At 45.2% G+C, this 25,844-nt stretch overlaps 1 protein-coding gene across 4 annotated transcripts in view; it reads left to right on the top strand.

The window, feature by feature from the left end:
• Positions 1–1,244: 1,244 nt before the first annotated feature.
• PPP2R3A (protein phosphatase 2 regulatory subunit B''alpha) overlaps positions 1,245–25,844 on the top strand; it is a 208,838-nt gene continuing 184,238 nt past the window's right edge. For 2 of the 4 annotated variants that reach the window (XM_077291312.1, XM_077291311.1), the window contains exon 1: positions 1,250–1,366. The gene's annotated coding sequence lies outside the window, so the exon portion shown is untranslated. Of the gene's footprint in view, positions 1,367–25,844 lie in introns of all 4 variants that reach the window. The other 2 variants (XM_077291315.1, XM_077291313.1) reach the window with 2 other exon arrangements.

Below are 25,844 nucleotides of genomic sequence, written 5' to 3'. Positions count from 1 at the left end.
ACAGGGGAGGCTGGGGGTACGGAGCAGATGGGACTGGGGGATGGCTTAGGTACAGGGGAGGCTGGGGGTACGGAGCAGATGGGACTGGGGGATGGCTTAGGTACAGGGGAGGCTGGGGGGACGGAGCAGGTGGGACTGGGGGATGGCTTAGGTACAGGGGAGGCTGGGGGTACGGAGCAGATGGGACTGGGGGATGGCTTAGGTACAGGGGAGGCTGGGGGGACGGAGCAGGTGGGACTGGGGGATGGCTTAGGTACAGGGGAGGCTGGGGGGACGGAGCAGATGGGACTGGGGGATGGCTTAGGTACAGGGGAGGCTGGGGGGACGGAGCAGATGGGACTGGGGGATGGCTTAGGTACAGGGGAGGCTGGGGGGACCCATTTCTCTCTCCTCTGAAATATATGTCATATCAGAAGAGAGAGAAATGATTTTAACAGCGGCACAGTTTTATATTTATTTTTCACTGAATAATCCTGATCACATGATCGAGAACAGGAAAATCCAGCCCTGATCATGTTCTCCAGGGTCTCAGCAACCCCCAGTAGCTGAGACCCCGGAGATTTTCTGACCCTGGGGGGCGCCATATCTTTATTCCCAATTGCCGTTTTAAAACAGCGATGAGGGAATAAGGCCCCTTAGTGGCCGCTGTTTTACTACATATTGGGGTCATTAAGGGGTTAAAGCACCGAAGTTCGGGTCTCCATTAACTTCTATTGGGTCCGGGGTCAAGTTCGAGGTCATCTTCGGACCCAAACGGAACTTTTTCCTGTTTTCAGCGAACACAGCGAACCTGAACATCCAGGGGTCCGCTCATCTCTATAAGCAGCGCTCAACAGCCGTAGGCAGAGGCTGCCAGTCACACGGAGACGGCACCGGAGCACAAGGGCAGAACTAGCCGCACAACAAAGCCCCGACCACCTGCAGACACAGGATAGTAAAGGCTGAAAGCACCAGTAGTTTCCATTCAGTGACAGCCAGCAGCGGTGTTGGCCCCAGTACAGAGGCGCCGCACCCTCCACTATATGTACGCACTATTTACGCAGAAGACACAAGTTTAACCCTTCCCAGAGGCTGACTCCCGGGAGAGCGCAGGGTTACAGCCCCAGCACCGCCCTCGACCTCTCCGCCAGCAGTGAGTGCTACATTCCTGACCACACCCCTCGCTATCTCATTGGACGAGTGCCCAGCAGGCTGCCACGCCTCCCTCAGGCTGCACATACACATCCTGCACATGGGGAGGGGGCGTGGACCTGAATCCGCACCACGTGATCACAGCTGGCAGGGGAGCTGGAGAGGCGGGGGAGCCAGTGGAGAGCGGAGATCCCGGTGAGAGGAGCCCGTGCCGCGGCCGGGAGGCACCGTCCAGGTACCGGCGGGATACACCTGTGTAGGGGCGGCATGTCTGCTGGGGCTGTGGAGCATTGCAGCTCGGCTGTTACCTGGCTGAGCACTACAAGTAGCAGAATTGCCTCTGACTGCATTGTGTGCACAGGCTTTATGTGTGTCGTCTGAGGGCATGTGCCATGTGTTGGCATGTGACAATTTTCCGGAGCAGTGGATGGCACAATGCAGCAGTGACAGGATGGCGCCCGTACATGTGACAGCAGCACTGACTGTGGGGAGCGGTGACAAGACTTCATTACAAAGTTTGGGGGGAAAGCAGAACTCCACCGGCATCCGGATAATGTGGAGATCAAGCCCAATGCCAGCACTGCCCTCCCCGGTGTCATCTCTGGGGCATGTGCCAGCACTGCCCTCCCCGGTGTCATCTCTGGGGCATGTGCCAGCACTGCCCTCCCTGGTGTCATCTCTGGGGCATGTGCCAGCACTGCCCTCCCCGGTATCATCTCTGGGGCATGTGCCAGCACTGCCCTCCCCGGTGTCATCTCTGGGGCATGTGCCAGCACTGCCCTCCCCGGTGTCATCTCTGGGGCATGTGCCAGCACTGCCCTCCCCGGTGTCATCTCTGGGGCATGTGCCAGCACTGCCCTCCCCGGTGTCATCTCTGGGGCGTGTGCCAGCACTGCCCTCCCCGGTGTCATCTCTGGGGCATGTGCCAGCACTGCCCTCCCCGGTGTCATCTCTGGGGCATGTGCCAGCACTGCCCTCCCCGGTGTCATCTCTGGGGCGTGTGCCAGCACTGCCCTCCCCGGTATCATCTCTGGGGCGTGTGCCAGCACTGCCCTCCCCGGTATCATCTCTGGGGCATGTGCCACCGCTGCTACCCCCCCCCCCCCGGTGTCATCTCTGGGGCATGTGCCAGCACTGCCCTCCCCGGTGTCATCTCTGGGGCATGTGCCACTGCTGCCCTCCCCGGTATCATCTCTGGGGCGTGTGCCACTGCTGCCCCCTGGTGTCATCTCTGGGGCGTGTGCCACTGCTGCCCCCTGGTGTCATCTCTGGGGCGTGTGCCACTGCTGCCCCCTGGTGTCATCTCTGGGGCGTGTGCCACCGCTGCCCCCCTGGTGTCATCTCTGGGGCGTGTGCCACTGCTGCCCCCCCCTGGTGTCATCTGTCATTTGCCGGACACCTCGGCACAAGGGGTCACATAGAGGACCCTTCATCAGGTCTGAAGTGACCACTGCTCTTATTTTATTCCCACTGCCCCCTGAGTATTCCGGTTCTTTTATACAATCTGCCTTAGTTCCAGAGATTTGGGCACTTTTCATTTAGTGAGGACTTTTCATTTAGTGCTCATCTTTGCGACTTTTCCAAGAGGGCTTGTCACAAATTAGTCTCTGGGGGCGTGGCTTTAGGCTGCTCTGCATAATTACCTTATAAGCCCCACCCCCTCATGGACAATAAAATAAGCAAAAAATAAAAAAACAAAACATCTCTGGAACCATATGATATACATGGGAATAAAGTAAAAAAGTGGGCGCTGGTGACACGTCGTCATTAAAGGGGTTGTTCATGTTTGTCTGATTCCACAGGCCGTGCCATCCATGGCGCACACACAATACAAGGGCCGGTTATGTGCTGATTTGGTGACTTTTTATTGTCCAGGGCTCATTAATAGGTGATCGATCACTTGCATGGGGGTACAGCGCAGTACTCGGCCGATGTGCTGGACTGCGGGGTCCCACTACGAGTACAGGGGCCGCCAGTGATTGCCATGAGCCAGTCTGGCCCGTAAGTCGGAGAAGACTAGCACGTGCTCTGATAATTTACTCTCGTGGACCCTTGGTCTGTTTGAAAACTCATTTCTGTTTATTATTGGGTTAATGTGCTGTCATTTAAAAGAACATGGCGGGCACACTGGCGGAAGACATGGCTGTTTATAACGTGCCCTTCTATCCGTTTTGGAAACCCTCCTGTCTCCAGGCTGCAGTTTGTTTAAAAAAAAATATCTGTGCTTTACTCCCCCTCCCTAGGTCCAAGTGGAGTAATTTCATTCCCAGCCAGTGGGAGAACGGCCTTGTTTTATCGTTAGCTGCCTTTATATGCATAAGACGTGGCTTATTTGCTGCACGGGACATGCCCCACAATATCCACCCGTTATTTTCTGCATGGATTTCTTCTTTTTTTTTTTTTTTTTTTTGGTGGTTAAAACTTGGTACAATCTGTGTAGGTTCTGCAGTAATCTGCAAGGCGTCCGCCTGGGAACATGTGCAGTGTAGCCATCCTAGGTGACCAGTGTAAGGCTATGTTCACACGTTGCTTTTTTGCTGTTTTTTTTTTTAATGCAAATTAAGTCATGCTTTACAGTACCCTCAAAAGCTGTGAGATTTCAGACATCTCACACACTTGTTTTTTTTTTTGTGTTTTTTCTTCCTGACTGAATTGTAAAACTTCTGTGTTTTTGTAAACTGCAGCATGTCCCTTCTTTCTGTGTTTTTTCACCCATAGAAATTAAGTGCAAAAACGCAGGTATCAGGCTTTGCTGCTTTATTTTGGGTCCAGAAAACTCAGGAACAACAGGAACTAAACTGTATCAGCATGGTTTTACCTGCAGGGAAAAAACGCAACATAAACGCAATATGTGAACATAGCCTAAGTTTCCACAGTGGATGGTTTTTGCAAAACCTGTACCGAAATATTTCGGAGCAGGTAACGCTGGTGACGGGTCCGATGTCATCTCTGGGTCTCCACAACTCAGCGTTCGTGTCACAGCATTTTATACACCTAACATTTAACTTCCAAGCTGAGACAGTGGAGGCGTTCAGTGTTAATTGTGCCGTTATACAACCCGCGGGAATGAAGACCTGATTAGCTCCTGGTTGTGAGCCGTGGAGTCGTCAGTAAGTCGTGACGGTCGCTATGTGATCACTGTGGTGTACAGATGAAGTGCGGAAACTGCTCAAACGCTTCTTCTGCTTTGTCTCACTACCTGCTGTCAAGTCACAAATTAGGCGACTTCAGGACCAGACGTTTAGTTCTGCCACATCTGGATGTGCCGTTCAGATTCTCTTTTCGATCGTACCATGATTGTGTATTCTTATGCTGCTCACATCCGCAGTCTCCTGTGCTCACCGCTTCCAAAAATATCTCCATCATCCTACGGTCTCCCGTACTTGGCACATACAGAAGCCTTGTCAGAAGTTACTGGACAAAATCGTAACATGGTGGTGCCAAGCAATGGGCAATGAATACGCTGCCGTAGGTGCCAAAAGTTATTGTGCACATGTCCTATTCATGAGATCCATGTCGCTCACATGGTTCTGTAGGTGTCACGTCATCTCCCGATTACCTCTTTAAGCCAAGTTGGGATGTGTAGGACTTGATGCCCATTTAGCTGTAGGCATCTACATGTAGCTGGAAAAATCAACACAAAAATCAAATCATCCTGTGTGTTAAGTTTCTTGTGGAAAAGGAACATTTTCACCTCTGATTTACCTTTCCGCAATGTCCTGGGTTCATCTATTGAGAAAAAGAAGCTACAAAACCTGTATGAAGTGACCAGTTGTCAGCATCAGCCAAGTCATTGACCATACACTAGTGCAGTGCTCCACAACTCGAGTCCTCACGAGCCACCAACAGATCATGTTTTCGGGATTTCCTTAGTATTGCCCAGGTGATAACCTTCTGGCACATACTAAGGAAATCTTGAAAACATGAACTGTTGGGAGCTCTTGAGGACTGGAGTTGGGGAGCACTGCATTAGAGATTTCAGATCACTGTCTTCTGGAGAACCTGAGCTATGAAGGTCGCTATGAGCTAAGACGATGGTTGGGACAACATAACTGATCATTCACAATCTGTTTCGTGTTCTGGGCGTCCTTTAATGGATCTGAGATTTGCCTTTAAATGACTTTTGAACAGCAGAACCTGACAATTACTGAAACAATCTCCTAGCAGATCAAGTTTTCAACAGATATCAGCCATAGGCTGCCCATTGTCAAACTCGCTCTTTTACCAAAAACCACCAATGATCAATAGAAAGTGGCCTAAACGATCTTTTTTGCCTGTCCAACATGTCTAGTACTTGGCTAGTAGCTTCAGTCTTCAGAGTGATAAGATACATCAGCCCTGAGAACAAATGGGCTTTATTGGCACACCATCAAATTCCCTCCGCTTCTTTTTTTACTACTGATCTTGGCATCGCAAAGTTAAAATCATACAGCGATGTCACTGATGACATTCCTACGTTTTACAGGTGAGTTCTCAGAAACTAAAGTTTCCTATAAACATTAAATAAAAGTTGGCTGAACACGATGATATGTCAAACTGGGCCTCCCGACTATCTTCCAATGGTAGAATATGAATGTATGTACAGTAGCCGTCAGACTTTGAACAGACTGTTCATGCAATAGTTTTCTTGTTCTTATAGGAACATGCACATTGTAGATCCAGACTGAAGACAATAAAACCACAAAAGCACACATATGGAAAGCAGAAGTAAAGAAACGTGTGAAACAAACCACAATGTGTGTTTAAATCTTAAATCTCTTAAAGTATCTCTCTTCTTCTGACAACGTTGCACCCCCTTGCCATTCTCACTAGTAGTTTCATCAGGCTGTCCCCTGGAATGGCTTCCAACAGTCTTGAAGGCGTTCCCAGAGGTGATTAGCACTTGTTGGCTGCTTTGTCTTCACTCTATGATCCAAGTCATCCCAAACCATCTCAATTGGGTTACGGCTGTGTATCTGACACAGTCCTCCATCCTTCTCCTTTTTTGCCAGATAACCCTTACATGGCCCGGAGGTGTTTTGAAGCATTGTACAACCAGATGGGATGGCATGTCATTGCTGAGTGCTGTGGTATCCATGATGGGCAAGTGTGACTTGAGTTTGGAATAAATCGCCAACAGTTACGGGCAAAGCACCCCCACATATCACACCTCTTCCACAAGGCTTCGTGGTGGGCACCACACGTGTAGAAACCAACCACTCCCCTTTTCTGCTTCGCACACAGACATGGTGGTTGGTACCAAAAACCTCAAATTTAGCTCCTCAGACCACAGTATAGATTTCCACTAATTTAATGTTCAGTCCTTGTGTTACTTGACCCAAACAAGTGTCCTCTTCTAGTTTGCTGTTGTCAGCAGAGGCATCTCTGCAGCATTTTGACAAGAAAGGTTTGTGACGACTAGTCTTATGGACAGTTGACGTTGAGCAGTCAGTTGCTTGGTGTCCGTGCATCGTGTATGGGAGCTGTTTTCTGAGGTGCTTTTTCTGAGACTGGTAACTTTGACGAGCTTATCCTCTGCAACAAAGGTAATTTTTGGTCTTCCCTTCTTGGGTGGTCCTCATGAGAGCCAGGTTTGTCATGCTGACTATTGTTTCTCTGTACATACTTGAGTGATACTTGCGATATTCTGGCTTAGAACAGTTGTGGAATTTGGCTCAGCACTGTTTGGAGCTGTGCACCAACACTGCCTCTGCAAAACACACTTGGTACCAACCAGCAAAGACTTTCTGAAGGCCGGTGATTCCACAAATGTACTCTTGGCAAAGCATAACTGTTCCCTGGAAGCCATTCCAGGTGACGGCCTGATGAAGCTGCTGTAGAGAATGCAATTGGGGTGTAAAGTTGTCCTCAGTAAAAGCAGGTACTTGGAGAATGTAAGGTTCAACACTCATTCTTTTTTTTCACACATGTTTCTTTACTCCTCGTTTCCATGTGTACAGTCGTGGAACTTTCCGCCATCAGACTGATTCCACAATGTGCACATTCCAATAAGAACAAGGAGAATCATTTTGCATGAACAGGTGTGTGCAAACTTTTGACCAGAACTATATGTATGTATTAGTCCCTGTTTGCCTGAGGGTCTGTGAGGTGAACTAATACCATCTTTGGTCCTTATTTTGTTGGTTCAGATTGAGACCTGCAGTCCAGCCTGGATTTATTTTATGACCTTAATTTTTTACGCTCGTGTGAAATTGTCCTGCGTTTTTCTAGCGCTGAACAAACTAACAATGGTTCACTATTGAAAACTAATATATTTTCTTAATACAATACTGATGGTAGTTTTGGTAGCCCCATGTCTGCGAGAGATCTCTCGTTAATATAATTGTTGTATGCGTTAGTCTAGTTTCACGGCGTAAAGCCATTGGTACTGGATATCGCTGCTTTTCATAAAGGATACTAATGTTATATGATAGTTTGGCTGAGTGCTGCTCGTGAGCCTCTTGATTGCCGCATCATTGATCGGCACATGTTCTCACAACCGATAGTCCCGTGACTTTTTCTTGTTTCTGATTGTTTCTTCGCTGTCTAGGAGGCTGTTTCTTTAACCGCTCCAGATTGTTGATTCAGGTTGGTCTGTGCGAGTCTTCTGTTTATGGATGTAGAGATAAGCAGAAGGTTTTGATGATCCGCTGTTTTGGAAGCAGATACCAGTGTGTGGTCTTCTCTGCTACAAGCTGCTTCTGTGGAGCTTACTGAACACATGTCCAAGTTTACGTTGTCAGATTTTCCTTACTGTTCAAGGTTTGTGGCAATCACAAGTCAAGATTATTTAAAGAGCACTCAACTTTAAAACAAAGTGGACAAGCCGTTTTTTATTTTCTTTCTAGAATGGTATGAAAAAAATCCTCAGTGTTGCCTTCCTCCCCAATCCTCCCCATTTTGACCTTTCCTGGGTCCCCCGACGGTCTCTAATTCCTAGTTCCTTTCTTTGCTATTTTAACCATTAATAAAATTAAGTAGATATCTGCTTTTAAATGGACTTTTATCCAACCTAAAAAAAAATAAAAAAATAAAAAAATTTTCTGTTCCCTGGTTGAGTAACGTCGGTGTCATGTAGTTGCATAAAATCACCATTTTATGCACAGCTGTAATAGCCATGGAAAGGCATGAGCCCTCTGCTGTACCTCTGTGCCTTCGATTCCAATGGAGGCATGCAGAAGTTTTTTGCCGTGCTCCTTTAGACGTCATTTATGAGGCACCTAGAGAAACAGCATATGGCAGCACATAGTCCCTGCGTCTCTCTAATATGAGACTTGCACAGTATTTCTGCCATGTGAGTGATGTCATAGTCTAACTTAATTATTGTTAATGGTGTGACCCAAATTTCATGATTTATATAGAATGTCTATGAGATTTTAGGGTTTTTCTTCTGCGTATTGGGGTCTCGTAGTCTCTGGTATCATTTTATTCTACAAATAACATAGGGAGGAACTGATCAAGTCTGGAGGGTCTTTACGTTACGCTGGTCTTAATGGAAAAATCCACTGGCAGAAGATACACCAAATTCTTGAAGACGCTCACGCCCCTTTTGCCCAACCATGGCCTGGAGTACAGTTCTGCTATAATCTAAGCCACTTTCTGGTGTAAATTACAATGAATTTATGGGGCCACACTAAGGCACATCCCCTTCCGCCTTTTTGAAAAATAATAGAGCTGGGTTAAAAACTCCAAAACTGTTAGAATTTTTGCACAACTCTGCCTGTTTTCTGGTGAGAATTGAATGATGCATTTCCATTTACCGTAATTTTGGTAGTCGACGTGTTCGCCTATTTTGTGCAGGAAAAAGGAAAATGTAGCACATGGCATGCCTTTTTTTATTTATATTGCGAAGAAGTAGCCAACATATTCCAAAATGGCTTTTGTTGTGCATACACTTCATAGAATATTTGCGACTTATGCCTCTGATTTAAGAGATGTGATGTGAGAGCATCAAGATATAAGGCTACCAAAAGTTTATTTTTTTTTAATTTTATTTTTCTTTGCTATAAAAATAAAAAAATTATATACAGTGTGTGTATAAAAATATATATACACACTCACTCACTCACTCACTCACTCACTCACTCACTCACTCACTCACTCACTCACTCACTCACTCACTCACTCACTCACTCACTCACTCACTCACTCACTCACTCTCTATGGTGGCCCAATTCTAACGCATAGGGTATTCTAGAATATGTATGTAGTTTACAGCCCCTTAGTATATAGCACAGCCACATAGTATCTAACACAGCCCACGTTTTATATAGCAATGTGGGCACCATATCCCTGTTAAAAAAGAATTAAAATAAAAAATAGTGATATACTCACACTCCGTCGGCCACCTGGATCCAGCCGAGGCGTTTACCGATGCTCCTTGCAACGCTCCGGTCCCAAGAGTGCATTGCGGTCTCGCGAGATGATGACGTAGCAGTCTCGCGAGACCGCTACGTCATCGTCTCCTCGTGAGACCGCAATGCATGGATCTGTCACCGGAGCAATGCGAGGAGTGGGAAAGGCCTCGGCTGGATCCGGGGGCCCACGGAAGGTGAGTATATAATGATATTTTTTATTATTTCTAACATTAGATCTTTTTACTATTGATGCTGCATAGGCAGCATCTATAGTAAAAAGTTGGTCACACAGGGTTAATAGCTTTAACGGAGTGCGTTACACCGCGGCATAACGCGGTCCGTTAACGCTGCCATTAACCCTGTGTGAGCGCTGACCGGAGGGGGAGTATGGATCGGGCGCCGGGCACTGACTGCAGGGGAGTAGGGAGTGGCCATTTTGCCGCCGGACTGTGCCCGGCGCTGATTGGTTGCGGCAAAACGGCCACGCCCAATCAGCGATTTAGGATTTCCGTGACAGAAAGAAAGACAGAAGGACAAGACAGAAAGACGGAAGTGACCCTTAGACAATTATATAGTAGATTAAAAATAAGCATTTACTAGTTTCTTTTTATTTTTCTTTTTTAATTATTGCCATCTGTCATTTTCATTTACTACATTTAACTTTTGATCAATTCCAGTATCTTGGCATTTCGATGGCTTGGATTGTGTGGGCATCGCTGCTGTGCCAACATGCTGAACGTAAAGTGCCAGTTCTGTAATCGTACGTCGCCTAGCGGGAAGAGGTTAAAAATGCTCTCATGTTAACATCTGGTGGGAACACGGAATAACGGCCTAGTGTGAACTTGGCCTTGTAACGGGAACGTGTGGGAGAAGCCGACTTTGTAATGTTCATCTTGTATTTCCAATGGATAAAGTAAAAGCATTTTCTGGCACAACGACAGGTGTCTATTGCTTTACAGAATGGAAACATATTAGTTGTGTGCGTTCTTGGCCATGTGAGGGAGGCGGCGCTGAGGCACACAGAGTTCCCTGTAGCTGTGTACTATGGAGACGCAGTGAATCCGTGTGGCGCCATATGGCGCTCTACTATGTGGTAAATGGTGGAAATATAGGGGAGATGAGATCTGTACGACAGCATATATTGGAACATGGCTCCATTATTTATTTTTATTGATTTTGGGGGGATTTATGAGAAATCTGAAATTTCTTCTCATAAAGTACCATTTACCCATGTAGGAGCTCTGCTTGATTTCTCGTTTGAGCCAAGCCATAATATGGCCTGTACGTGCTGCCTGTATAGGAGGCTGCATTCAGATCTCTCTAATAAGCTCCAGTCCATTTCATAGATAGATTATAGAACTGAACATCTAGAAGTTTGTGCTGTTTTTGTTCTGCTACCCGATGTCACTTTGCTGTGTACCGCCACAAAGGCTCGCTTTTCTCCATGGAGACGGATATTGCGTGAGGCAATTCTTTGATAACGTTCACAGCTGTTCGCTGAATTCTTATGGAGTGATTTCCAGAGGAAAACCTATTGTTTTAGCTCGAGCCACTTGAATAAATGTTTATAGCCACAATACGCGGGACCCGGGAGGAAAACTGGTGCTCAATAAAACTGGCCAATGTCTGGATTAAATTGCCATGTTTGTAATAGTTGCTATAGAGCTGTGGTAATGAGTTTCTTTTTCAGGAATTAAGTCTTGGTTAATTACCGTATTGCTAAGCACCATAAATTAGCAAAGTGCCCATAGACCAAAAAAGGCTAGGGGACCAGGAAAAGCGTCAGGGTAGTTTATTCGCAATGCGTTTCTAAGTATTCTTTCGTCTTCAGGAGAACCACAGTGGTTCTCCTGAAGAAGTAAGAATACTTCGAAACACATTAAGAATAAACAGCACTGACACACTCTCCTGAATTGGACTCCTTTAATGGTTACCATACCAAGCCCACATAAACCCTAGATGGCAGCCAGCCCAGCGCACTTTCGGCCAACAACTTTCACTCCCAACTCCCCATACAGATGCACTCCCGACTCATAGCATACATGTGTTTTCTATGGGGAGAGTGAAGCAAGTCTATATCTGACATGTCTTCTGATTTATCTCCTGAAACAAAAGGATAGTTGGTGTAATTCAACATGTGCCATCATTCTCTCCCCCAACACTGTCAGGATGGGATGTACTATGGTCGTAAGGTAGTTGCCCAGTCTCGCTAAAATCAATAAATTGCAGTCAGCAGGAAGCTTCTTTTTAATGGTGTTTATTTCTTTTGGCAGAATAGAGGTTAATTGGCCATATGGGAAAATTCTGAGCTCTCAGCTGAACTCAGTTAGCCACTCCCATCCCCTTTATAATCTGGGTCCTGATTCAAACCCATGTCAGAGCTAGCCTTTGCTGCATGGCTTAGGATGAGAGGTGTTCATATGAGAAGGAGTTTTGGAGGAGTTGTCTGTGACTGTTGCGTGGTTTTTAAGTGTGGCTATTCCTTTCCCTCCTTTTACTTTTCTCCCCATCCTCCACTCCCCGGTGTATTCCTCTGTTATATGTGAGTGAATATTTGTATGCTTGGTACTTTCAGTTACCCCCTTGTTTGTGTAGCCTTGTTTGTTGGGTTGGTGTACTGCAGTGCCCAGTAGCTCCCCTCTTCCCTGGGGGGGGGAGAACACACAGAGGACTGATTCAGGAGATAAAGCAAGGGTGGCAGCCCCGGCATCTTCACCTTCAGAAGTAGTTTTGGGAATAGGGCGAGCTAGGATGCCCCCTAGTGATGGGGACAGGGAAGGAGCCCCTGGTCCCGAATCACCCAACAGATGAGTTGTGACAGATGCCTTTCTTATTAAGCTAAAAAGTTTTGCTTGCTTACAATGATTGTTTTAGTACCAGTAGCTTATTATTGCTATGACTAGCTGGTTGCCTTGCTCCAACACGTCCCCTCTTGTGATAAGCAGCTCACTGTCTGTAAACATTGTGTATACAGAGCCTGGTGGGGGCAGGAGTAGCTTCCTCAGCTCTGCTTCGTTGCTAAATCTAAAAAAATGTGTGAGAAGGGCTGCATCACTAATCTAAGTGATACCTTGTTGGATTCAGCTTCTCTGTGCAGTTCAGTGTTAAAAAGCCTCCTCCCTGAGTTTAGTGCTATGCCTCTGCCCCGATCCTTAAAGTTTGTCTGCAGCACTGACTTCACGCCTGTACAGATGGCACTAGTTACTGAGCTCAGTGATGCGCTAACCAAAGGTAAGTAAGGCACCGCTTTTTTTCCCCGCTGAACTGCACGGTGCACAATAGTTTACGAGAAATGGAAATCCGCTTTAACATGTCTGTACCTCTTATTAATTAGTATAATTTTACCTTGTGCATATTTCATTACGATTATTGCCCCTTCCCTATGTGCTGAATAGGCCGCCAGGAATTGTCACCAGGAATTGTATATAATTCTATGGCGTTTCCTCTGCACGACCCCAGAGCTGCCTTAGACCACTGACTTCTTCTCTCCAATGTCTATGACAGGAGGCCGACTACTCTTCTGTACTGCTACATGTCTGCCAGGGAGATCGTAACCTTTTTATAACCTTTCAGAATTGATATCTGCTGATGTAACGCAGGATTTTATAGATCAGGATTTACTCTGGATTCGAGGCTGGAGCCAGCTGAAAAGGTTAGTTATACAGGCCATGCGTCATGGAAGTAAATAAAAAAACATGTTGAAGTTTTTGTTGAGCTAAACAGCGCGCCTCTGCAGAAATGTAGAGAACATTACAGGGGTTTTCCGTTTTCGGAAACCCCCTGTCTACAGGTATTTAAAAAAACAAACAAACTGAGGCTTACTCACCCTCCTTAGGTCCATGATGTCTGTCATTGCATGCAATGCCGATAGCACGGCAGTCAGTGAGCTCGACATTTTGTGCTGTCTACTCAGGCAGAGGCGCTGATCTCCGTTATTGGTCACAGTGCTGTCGACGTGACGTCAGCGCTGCTAAAAATTACCACTCAATGCTGGACCTGGGGAGGGTGAGTAAAGCAACCCCCCCCCCCCCCCCCCAAAATAAAACTGGAGCTGGGGGACAGAAGCTTTCAGAAACCTGAAAACCATGTGAGGGGTATGACAACATGAGATTGAAAAATCCACTGTAACTTTGCTGCCGATTAGCAACCTACCAACGTGTTGGATTCTACTTCACTACATAAAAAGGGTAAAATCTGCATTCTATTCTGAAACAGGGACGGGCATGCTGCTTATTTTCCACATAGCATAAAGATATCTGGACAGGAAAAAAATACTGTGTTTTACAGTTCTAGCATTGTACTTGGGATCTTAAAGGGAATCTGCCAGTAAGATCAACGCCCCCCCCCCCCAAAAAAAAACCAAAAAAACAACAAACGCATATGTGGGCAAGCGGTTGTGTTTTGTTTTTTTTTGTTGTTGTTTTTTTCGAGGGGCGGACACCTTTATAACTTCTAAGTAAACATGCATATTAATGAAAACGCTATGAGGTGTTCAGTGCTCTGGGTGTGACAGAGCACTTTCAAAGCCTGTGCCTCCAGTCCAGTGGTTGTTTCCCTGCCTAGCACCACCTTCCTTAGCTGGATTGATGGCCACTGTCTGTGTGATGTCAGGCATCAGGCAAATAAATGAGACATTAATCAAGCTAAAGAGAAACAACTTGGGGAAGCGGAGGCTCAGGAAGTGCTCGGTCAAAACCATAGCAAGATATAATGGTGTATGTGGATTTGCATTTCAAGGACACACATGATCACTTGGTTTGGGGGGCATTGGTTTCCAGACAGATGCCCTTTAAAAATGCTTATGTACACTCTGACAATAATATCTGCAACAGAAAGTGACCAGCGAATATAAGTGCAGCTTTACCGCTCTGGATAACGTTGCAAAATATGGCAGGGTAAAGTAAGCTGCAGAAATACTTGTGGGAACAGGCTTTAAATCTGCACCCCAGGGACGTTCACCCGTGGGTACTGTTACCTACAGTAATTCCATATTGACCTATCCTTAAAGTGACGGCCCTAAATTAGTTTTGTAAATATACAAGCATATGTGCTTCCATCAAGGTTGTGCCTATGTATGGCTAGCGGAGGCAACGCTGCTGCTAATCCAAACTGTTAATCAAGCAAGGAGTTTGGAGACAGGGGGTGCGGGCACCCTCCTGCCAAAGAGGAGACGGGGGGAGCGGGCGCCCACCTGCCAAAGAGGAGACTGGGGGGGAGCGGGCGCCCACCTGCCAAAGAGAAGACGGGGGGTGCGGGCGCCCACCTGCCAAAGAGGAGACTGGGGGGGAGCGGGCGCCCACCTGCCAAAGAGGAGACGGGGGGTGCGGGCGCCCACCTGCCAAAGAGGAGACTGGGGGGGAGCGGGCGCCCACCTGCCAAAGAGGAGACTGGGGGGGAGCGGGCGCCCACCTGCCAAAGAGGAGACGGGGGGGTGCGGGCGCCCTCCTGCCAAAGAGGAGACCATGGCATAAAACTGATATGCCATGAGAGCAGACATGACCTCTTCAAGGGAAAATCCTAACTAGGTGGAGCGGAAAATAAGATTCCTTCACGTTGTAGCTGACACTTGTAGTGGCCTAAACAGAAAGGTTCCAATTCCCTATTTATCACAGCTCTCAGACCTCCCGCCCTGGACAGTCCATCCATCAGACCCCGGGGCAGAGAGCGTTAAATACCAAGGAGGGCTGCTGTCACCTATGTTTTACTTGGTTATGTTAAATTGACGCTGAATAACTTTTATAAAATGCTGTTTTGGCAGCTCTGCCGGCGTTATCTCACTACAACTGTGTGGGCGGTCACGGGATAAAAGGTTTAATCTGAGGAAAACTGCCAAGAACAGAGCCAGCTTTGTAAATAGGGATCATCAAACACCTGAAAGCTGCAAACGGATTCTTATTTATTGAGCTGTAGGTGGTCTCCAAGCATTACAAGGCCCGCACTATGGCACCGCGCGGAAAATCCCACCTTTCAAGACCTATTTCCAGAGAGTTTATTAAAAAAAAAAAAAAAAAAAAATCTTAAAAGGCCTGTAGGCGAACATAACCTTTCTGTTCATGCAGGTGTGATAGCCTCACGTATCACAGCCATACGGGATCACTGTATGGTTAGTGGGGTCTGGTCTCTGGAACCCCCACCCACCGAAGGGTATGAAACAAGCTATGTATTCATGCAGTGTTCACACGTAGTGGAAATGCGGTTTTTTTTAACGTCTTTTTTTTTTATTTGCTATGTCTGCACCATAATACTCCATGATAATTTATATCATGAAATCACATCCACGTTGCTTGGACAGTTTTTCTGCATGGAAAAAAATGCAGCATTTATGCTATGGTCCCCCGCGTCTTTTGAACTACTGTTTCCTCTGAAACGCTGCAGCCTTTCAGAATCCAACCTGCCGTGGTGTAATCCACGCTTAAAACCATGCTGAAAAGGTGTCAAAAACTGTGTTCAAAATGGTTCCTACAAAATAACGCTAAAAAAATACTTGTCCTTTAGAAGCAATTTTTAGAATTTTCAGCCACAAAAATCCACGTAAATAATCAGTATGACAATGAAGGAGCGCTGCAAAAAAACACTGCAAATGTCATTGCTGAATTACTATAGATTTGCTGCAGATTTCAGTGCAAAGTTTGAAACATCCGCAGCATAAATTGCGCATCCTTCCTGTAGGTCAATTTACTCTGCAGATTCTCTGTCCATTCTCTTGATTATTTTAAGCTTTTTTTTATCCACTTTTCAAGTGTTCCAAGGTTTTGTCCATGTGGGTCAGTTACAGAGCGGACTTTTCACTGCAGATTTTCTCAAAATCCGCTGTGTATTCCCGTACCTTCAGAGGAGATGAGCTTTTAAGAAACCTCAATACACTGCAAAGAAAATCTGCAGTGGAAATTTCCTTTTTTTTTTTGTGGCAATTTGCTTTGCAGAGGGCAATATCCACGGCAAAGGGTGAAAGTTCTCCGCATCTTCACACCAAAATCCTCACAACTTGGTGCTGATTTTGCTGTTGTGAAATTTCTGCAATTTTGCGTCTGAAATTTTCCCCATGATGGAAAATCCAATGTGTATTAACCCTGTGTGGACGTTCCCTATTGGAAGGAAAGTCACAAACAATCCTGCAAATATTGATTGCTTGTAATTTCCCCCAAAGTTGCATTTTATTAACCATTTGTTGTATTGGAGTCCTCTGTTGTCTGCATTTTTCACCCTTTTGCCATTTAACGTCAGAACTTTTTGCTTTCGAGCTTTAGTTGTGGCTTTTTTTTTTTCGTAGAGAAGGCGGCAAGGTTCCATGGAATCCCCTTCATCTTGTAAGTGCGGCTCCTCCACGGGCGACTATTCGTGAAACTCATCCCCTGCAGTGTGTGGATGTCGGTAATTAGACTCCCCACATCTCGGATCTCTCTCTGTCCGTCTCTCCTGAAGCATGCGGTCACATAGCCGAGATCTGTCAGGTGGAGCCATTGGCGACGTGTCCATCTGGTGCAGTGCACTCGGGCAGGAGCACATTTACCGTCTCCTCGTCCGAACGTGTGCAATAAATATTTTCACAGTAGGAGCTGCTGTTAATATGGAATTTATCGCCATGAACACGACTTCAGCTTTGCAGGATGGAGAAAAAAAGGGGTGATCCAGGTCCGGCACCGCGCCCCGAGCCAGGTGCGTGCTCCTCTATGGCATGTTTTTATGGAAAATTCAAAACGAGAGGGAAAAAAAAAAATTGTATTCTTCTCTTTAGCTGAAGTTTTTACAGCTTTGCAAATTCACGATGCCTCTGCTGTGTGCAAACTTAACTATAGGCCATAGAGGAGACATAATACTAAAATATTTCTCCTTTTGTAGCCTCCTGATCTTCTCTTGGGGGGGGGAGAAACCACTGCTGTATGAATCCATAGCTAGAGAAAATAAAATAACAGGTATGGAAATCTCCATGTGTTCTATGCAGGCCAGTGCACGTGTTACCATATAACGCAAATAATATGCAACAAACCCCATTGACAAGCTATGGAAACAATATCTGCACTGAACTGAGATACTGTGCCAGGTCTGTTAAATTCCCTGTGGAAAAGATATGGCTTTAACCCCTTAAGGACCAGAGGTATTTCCGTTTTTGCGTTTCCATTTTTGCTCCCCTTCTTCCCACAGCCATAACTTTTACCATAATTTATATTTTATTTTTTCCCCCGTCAGTATGGCCATGTGAGGGCTTGTTTTTTTTTTTTTTTTTTTTTTTTGTGGGACGAGTTGTACTATCGAATAGCACCATTGATTTTACCATATCCTGTACTGGAAAACGGGGAAAAAAAATTCCAAATTCAGTGAAAGTGCAAAAAAAGTTAAAATTCTATAATCGTTTTTTGGATTTGTTTTCTTTTTACCAGTTTCACTAAATACTAAAACTGACCTGCCATTATGATTTTCCAGGTCATTACGAGTTTATAGACACCAAACATGTCTGGATTTTTCTTTTCACCACTGAAATTAAAAAGAAACTAAAGTTTTTGAAAAAATATAAAATATGCTGCTATTTTCCGAGACCGGTAGCGTCTCCATTTTTTGGGATCTGGGGGCTGGATGAGGGCTTATCTTTTGCACGCCGATCTAACGTTTTTATTGCATCCATTTTGTTTTTTTTTAGCTCTGCCACCACTATTACATCATGTGTCTAGTTAAACATGATAAATTTGATGAATGGTTCTCTTTGAAAAGAGATGATGCACCAAAAGTGTTGGATAAAAAAACGAGGCCTAAGGATCCGCAGCGTTTTTTTCTGCGCGGAATTGCATCAAATCTGCAATGTAGTGCACAACCAATGTAAGTCTATGGGAACCGCACACTTGATGTGCACATGCTGCGGAAAAATCTGCACAGAAATGTAGCGTTTTATTTTCCGCAGCATGTCGCTACTTTTGTGCGGATCTGCAGCGTTTCTGCACTCATTGACTTCCATTGTGCCAGGCCAATCCACAGCAAAACCGCAGGTTTAAAAAAGATCTGCGGTTTTGCTGTGGAGATGCCTGTGAGAAACGCTGCAGATCGGGAGGGGGAAGAGGGTGTGGGCGGAGACTGTGTGTGCGGTGAAGATGTGCAGGTGTTTGTGTGTGTCTGCGGGGCTGTGTGTGACTGTGCGGGGGTCTGCGTGGATCGCGGGGCTGTGTGTGTGTGTGTGGGTCTGTATGTAGGCAGGCATCGTCTACTAGTCCTATCTGGCTATGCCTGCTACAGTGACAGGTAGCCAGATGATGGGACAGTATAGCCCCTTCATCCGGCTACTGTGTTCAAGTGAAAAAAAAACAACACATGCAACATACAGTACGTACAACATATAGTATACAACATAGAGTACATACTCATCATCACCTTGATCCCCGAAGCCATTGCTCTCCTGTAAAAAATATTATTAAAAATAATAAACAATATACTCCCTGATCTGCAGAAATCCAATTTAATAAGAGTGTCCAACAACGATCTCCCGTGGAGAGCTGCCACATCAGCTGATGCGACCGCTCTCCAGGGGTACCGGGAATACAATGACTTAAGGTATCCTTCCGCACTGTATCCCTCCGCAGCTGTGAGAAATAGTTTCTACTCTCACTTGCAGCACTGCTGTGTGGGAAATTTCCCACGCAGCTTTGCCATAAAGTGAGAGCCTGAACTACAGTAACCTCTTCAGTGATGCACTGACAGGAGCCATTGTCTCCTGTCAGTGTGTCACTGGAGGCCCTATAGAGCGGTGACATCACCCGATGTCACAGTTCTATAGGGGAGATCGACGTGGGACACTCATTAATAATTTGACTGCGTCGGACAGGGAGTATACGGTTGCCTTATTATTTTTTTATTTTTTGCAGGCGATTGAGTATGGTGAAATTAAAGGGAATCTGTCACCCCAAAAATCATATATGAGCTGTGGCCACCGGCATCAGGGGCTTATCTACAGCATTCTGTAATGCTGTAGTTAAGCCCCAGATGTAACCTGAAAGGTAAGAAAAACAGGTTATTTTATACTCACCCAGGGGTGGTCCGGTCCGATTGGCGTCGCGGTCCGGTCCGGGGTCTCCTATCTTCATACGATGACGTCCTCTTCTTGTATTCCTGCCGCGGCGCAGGTGCACTTAGCCTGCCCAGTTGAGGGCAGAGCAAAGTACTGCAGTGCGCAGGTGTCGGGCCTCTCTGACCTTTCCTGTCGCCTGCGCACTGCAGTACTTTGCTCTGCCCTCTACTTTATTCTGGCTCTGTCTTTTTCTTTTTTTAACCCTTTCACTGCTATAGGATTAATAATGGATGTGTCCTATTGACGCCTCTCCATTATTAACCGGACTTAATATCGCCTTACAATACAAAGGTGTCATTAACCCCTTATTACCCCATATCCCACAGCTACACGGGAGTGGGAAGAGAGGGGCTAAGTGCCGGAATTAGTTTTGTAAATTTTGATGGGAAAAATGAGAAATTGATCAACTCTTAACCCTTATAATTTCCTACCAAAAAAAAAGTTTCAAAAATTGTGCTGATGTATAAAGTAAACATGTAGGAAATGTTATTTATTAACTATCGGTATTTTGTGTGATATGACTCTTTGATTTAAAGACCTAAAAATTAAAAGTTTGAAAATTGCAGAATTTTTCAAATTTTCAAAAAATTTCCGATGTGTGTTTTTTTTTCACAAACACAAGTCATATCAAATAATTTTTACCACTATCATGAAATAGAATGTGTGATGAATAAACAGTCTCGGAATCAGTGAGATCTGTTAAAGCGTTTCAGAGTTATTGCCACATAAAGTGACAGTGGTCAGAACTGAGGTCAGCAATTTTTGGCACAAAACCGCCCTTCATCATGTTCTAACTGGACCTCTGTAGACGTAGTAGAAATCATGACTTTTTTTTTTTTTCTGGAGGAGTTTGTCAACATGGTGCATTTTTGTGACTTTTTAGCACCAGAAGTTGCAAACCCTTTGTGAAAACAAAAATAAAGAGCTTTTTTGATATTGCACCAAGTTGATAGACTGAATTTTGAATAATTTGCCGCGAAAAGTCAGCGACTACCATAAGACAAAAGAAAAGTGACTTCAATAACTTGCAAATAATCAATCTGGTCTAAAGTCTGTAAAGTGCTGTGGAAATAGTGACGCCATATAAGCAAAATGGATAAAATAAGTGTAGTTAAAGTTCAGTGATATACAGTAAGTAGAAGGAAGTCTATTTCCATGAGTATCTAAACGTTTTTGGAGGCCAGGTAGCATTCTCCTTGAATTCTGACTTGTATCCTTTAGTGTTGTAAATCTTGAGCCCGTGAACCCAACAATCAATCTCTTAGGCAAAAATGTTTTATAATGTTCTCTGAACGCGTTAAAATGTGCCTTGGGCTCAAAGACAAATTGTAATTTTTTTTTTGATTGACGAGGATAATTTCTTAAGTTGGAACAAAAACACTTTTGGTTACATTAGGACGGAAGTTTTGTATATCCAAACATCCATAATTATCCAGGACTCCATGTTGGTAGCTCTGCTTGGGTTATGAAAGGTTTATTTTTATTTTTTTGTTTCTTGTGTAAAATAGCTCATTTGTATTTATTTTTGTTAATATTTCAGGACTGTTGGCAAATAAATGCCATTATTTCCAGTCCATGTCATCAATATGCCATAATTAAGGAGAACTCGTCACCATTCTTGACATTTAGGAAATAACTGTAAAAATAATCAACACGTGTACAGGAATGTCAAAACGATTAGTCCATATGTTCTGCCTTTTGTAACTTCTAGTAACCGCCTAAGGCTTTCAAAGCCATGAGGCGCCTAAGGGGAGAGTCAGACGGCCATATAATTCCGACGAGGATCGCAACACAATGCTTGGACTGGTTGTCGGCTCTCCTGACCCAAGCGTGACAGCTGCATAGAAATACATGCGGTAATGCTCTGGTCAGGAGAGCTGACAGCCAGTCTAAGCATCGCGTTGCGATCTTTGTCTGAGTCATAATGTTGGTTGACTCTTCCTTAAAAGAAGTAACCGAAGTATTCAGAATTGAAAGCCTTCACTATTTATTTACAAGCTATGGACAAGAGTGCCACCGTTTTTGGAAAAAGTAGACCCTTTTTCTCATCTGGGCATTCTCTTTAAATGGAGATTGTCTAAACTTGTCTCTTCAGGAGCACACCATGCCTGTGCCTCCTGGCTTCCTACTTGCCAGGGGAGGCAGTGCTCCTGAAGATTAGCGGTTCACACTAGCACCATGATTGAGCCTTTGCTTTGAACTGTGCATTTTCTCATGCTACAAGCAGAGGCAGATTTCAGTGTGCACCATTGGAGAAGCTCTGCGAGACTGGGGGTTAGAGCTTTGCTTGGAAGCTCTATGGCAAATGAACCTTCGGTAGGAAACCGGCCACCTCTGATAGACTTAAAAGGTGGCCAATATCTTAGCCAAAGAGCCATAAGCTATAAAATTAAAAATCCCTCTTTAACAAGCACTTTGAAATTTTTCCAATTTAAGAAGTTGAGACAACCCCCTTTTTAAAGAACAATATTACAAGCGTACTGACATAAAATTCTCCAAATTTGTATGAAGACGTATTGGAAATGGCATGGTCTGCATTGTTACAATATACATGGGTGCGGACTTTATGTATAACCACGTTTGGGTGGAAACTATTAGTGCAGATGTGCATTGCCCCTAAGCTCCATTTATCTAGCAAAACCAGATTTTTTTTTTTTTTCCAGACGCGTGAAGCTTTTTAAAACTGGGTGGTGACTGCCTTTTATAGATAGAAAATCCTAGGAAATTCTCTCCGCAGGGAGCTCTGGTTAATACAGTCAGACACAAAAGACTTAATTAAGGTTTCTTCGTGCTAATTAAAACCCCTGCACTGTGATTGCTGTTTATACGCTTAGAGAATTGGTGTAGAAACGCTTGAAAGTTCTTTGCGGAAGGAGTATTTTGGGGTGATGACTAGAAGGAATTCATTGAATAAGGGTTTCTGCGTGTCGTACATACAGTGCTGAAAGAGGAATATTCCTTTCATCCCCTGCTGATTCTTGGAGTGCCGATCATGCAAGTTTCTTCAAGCATTAACTTAGAATATTGACCTTTTCCAGAAATCGAATTTCAACACGAACAACATAGTTTTGCAACTAGTAGACTCATTGTTCTCAAAAGCTCAGACTATAGGGTACCTCAAGGCCCTCATACACATTGGACTAAAGTTGGGCGAACCTGCCGATTAAGACTTGATCAGGGATGTATCTGGTGGGGTGAGCGGGGCGTTTGCTCTGGGTACAGCCGCCAGGGGTGCTGCTGGGCCGCCTGATGCACTGGTCAGACATGTCTCCCAAGTGGTTGAATTTTGCCACTCCCCGGAGTGGAAGTCGGCTAGTCTCTGTTCCAGCTGACTAGCGACTAAGAGATGCCTCAATCAATTATGCTCGCATCTCAGAGACGCGAGTACAATTGAAGCCCTGAAAGCTGGCATTTCTGGGTCAGGGCAACGTCAGCAGCGCGACCAGGTCATTTAGTCACACTGCTGATGTCCCACTTCAGCTCTACATAGGCGCCGTGAAAGTCAGTCTGGTAAGCGCTCCCCCTGGAACTGAAGAGAACAAAGAATTCTTGTAGTTGGGGATGGGTGGGAGTTTATGGAAACCTGAGGAGCAAGACTAACACAGTATATGAAGTGGGGATTGGTGCCAACACAGTGAGAGTAGTAAGGGACTTGGGTGGAAACAGTATAAGGAGCTGGAAGAATTGTTGCGGATGCATTATGAAGAGTAAGGGGATTAGTGCAGACACAGTATGAGGAGCAGACAAGATTGTATAGACAGTATAAGGAGCGGGGAAAACTGGTGCCGACACGGTATGACGATAGTGGGAGGGATGAGGTGTGGTAGGGAAATTGGTGAGGACACCAATGAGAATGAGAAGTGTGGGAGATTGGTGCGCAGACAGTATAAGGAGGTGTCGAGGGAATGATGCAGACAAAGTATGGGGAGCGTGGGGGACCTGTGAGGACACAGTATTGCAGTATGGGGAGTGTGGAGGATCTGTGAGGATACAGTAAAGGGAGTGTGGAATATGTGAGGGGAAAAAGTATGAGGTATAGGGAGTGGGGATGTAGGATGAGACAGTATGGAGAGTGAAAGAGGAATTTGAGTAGATAGTATAAAGAGGGAGGGGAAAATGTGTGAAGACACTTGAGAGAAAATTATTTGAGGGGGGCACAGAATAGAGACTGGGTAGTGTGGGGAGCAGTATAGAGGGCAGCATATGGGGGGGCAGTGGTAGGGCACAGCGAGGAGGGGGGCCAAACTGAATTCTTGTCCCCGGTGCCAGAAAACTTCGATACACCTCTGAATTGATAGCTGACTACTGAGTTCAAGCATCAATAGGTTGTATCGGGCAGGGTCAAACGTACAGCCGATGCAGGGAAAAAAAAATTAAACTCCTGTTTTGTCACTGCACTTCCATAAGAAATGTAAAAAAGAGAACCGATCAAATCATCATATCCAAGACAGAATGGTCGTATCAATAAATACTCCAACTCGCCACAGAAATAAACAAATATTTTATAGGTCTCAGAATATGGTGACACAAACCAATTTTCTTTTCTAATTTTGTATTTTTTTTTTTACCAGTGTATCTGTTATTTGTATTATTTAGCGGAGTGTATGACAAGCACGACAAATTACTTGTAATCGGTGGGGATAACGGTATGATAGCGGTGTTCTAAACTAGTGATAAAAAATACATTGAATGTTTCTGGATTGTTGTATGGAGAGGGGGGAGCCCAGATCGAATTCTTGCACAGGGGCCCTCTCACGTCTGTCTGCCCCTGATCAGAGACATTCTGGATGCATATATCTAGACTTTTAGTAAACCTGAAGGAATATATCCTTGATGAAAATGCCATTTATTATTATTTTTTTTTTAAATCTCGAGTGGCCAAAAATAGGCTGTGGTCACACTCGTGGTGGTTTTTCTCTTAAGGTACCGTCACACTAAGCAACGTCGCAGCGATATAGCCAGCGATCTGTGACGTTGCAGCGTCCTAGGTAGCGATATCGCTGTATTTGACACGCAGCAGCGATCTGGATCCCGCTGTGAAATTGCTGGTCGCTGCTAGAAGGTCTGAACTTTATTTGGTCGCTAGGTCGCCGTGTATCGCCGTGTTTGACATAAAAGGAGCGACGCCAGCAGCGACAGCGACGAGGATAGAGAGGCGTGTTTTATTAAAAAAGGAGACGCCCTCCGCGACGACCTGAGAGGGAACAGCAAAATCTATTGATGATGGCTCGGCGTTAATATGTGTCAGTGACGTCGTGTCACTGTGAACGCTGAAAGGCGCAACGGGACGATAACGCTTGCAAATATACAAGTTCTGCATCGCTGCAGAGTCGCGGTTTATATTACAGGACGCCGATGCGTCACATCCTGGGGGTCTCAGCCTATCTGGCTACACTACAACGCCCCTTTGGGTGTGTCAAGTCAATACACTCTGGCTGTTTGACATGGAGCGAGCAACCAGCGACAGCGATAAATTGGTTGCCGCTACGTCACTGGATCGCTCCTGCATCGCTCTGGCGTTGGTGTGTTTGACGTCTCTACAGCGACCTAAACAGCGACGCTCCAGCAATCTCGTTTCGGTCGCATCGCTGGCTATATCGCTGCGACGTTGCTTAGTGTGACGGTACCTTTAAAGATTCCCATTACATTTTGATTGCTAGGATAACATAGTACACACATGGTCAAAATTGTTGGTACCCCCCTCCCCGGTTTAATGACAGAAAAGCCCACAATAGTCACAGAAATAACTTGAATCTGACAAAAGTAATAACTAAAAAAAAAATCTATGAAAATGAACATAGGAAGGTCAGACTTTGCATTTCAACCATGCTTCCACAGATGCAAAAAAAACCTAATGAAATAGTCCTGGACAGAAATGATGGTAGCCTTAACTTTATATTTTGTTGCACAACCTTTTGAGGCAATCACTGCAATCAATCGATTCCTGTAAGGCCATGTGCACACGTTCAGTATTTTTCGCGTGTTTTTCGCTATAAAAACGTGATAAAAACGCGAAAAAAACGCTTACATATGCCTCCTATTATTTTAAGTGTATTCCGCATTTTTTGTGCAAATGTAGCCTTTTTTTCCGCGAAAAAATCGCATCGCGGAAAAAAAAGCAACATGTTCATTAAAATGCGGAATTGCAGGGGATTCCGCACACCTAGGGGTCCATTGATCTGCTTACTTCCCGCACGGGGCTGTGCACACCATGCGGGAAGTAAGCAGATTATGTGCGGTTGGTACCCAGGGTGGAGGAGAGGAGACTCTCCTCCACGCACTGGGCACCATATAAGTGGTCAAAAAAATAAGAATTAAAATAAAAA

This window comes from Ranitomeya variabilis, chromosome 2 (assembly GCF_051348905.1).
Source record: "Ranitomeya variabilis isolate aRanVar5 chromosome 2, aRanVar5.hap1, whole genome shotgun sequence".
Classification (NCBI taxonomy): Eukaryota; Metazoa; Chordata; class Amphibia; order Anura; family Dendrobatidae; genus Ranitomeya; species Ranitomeya variabilis.
Note: the sequence above shows the minus strand (reverse complement) of the source record. Positions and strands in the feature narration are given on the sequence as shown.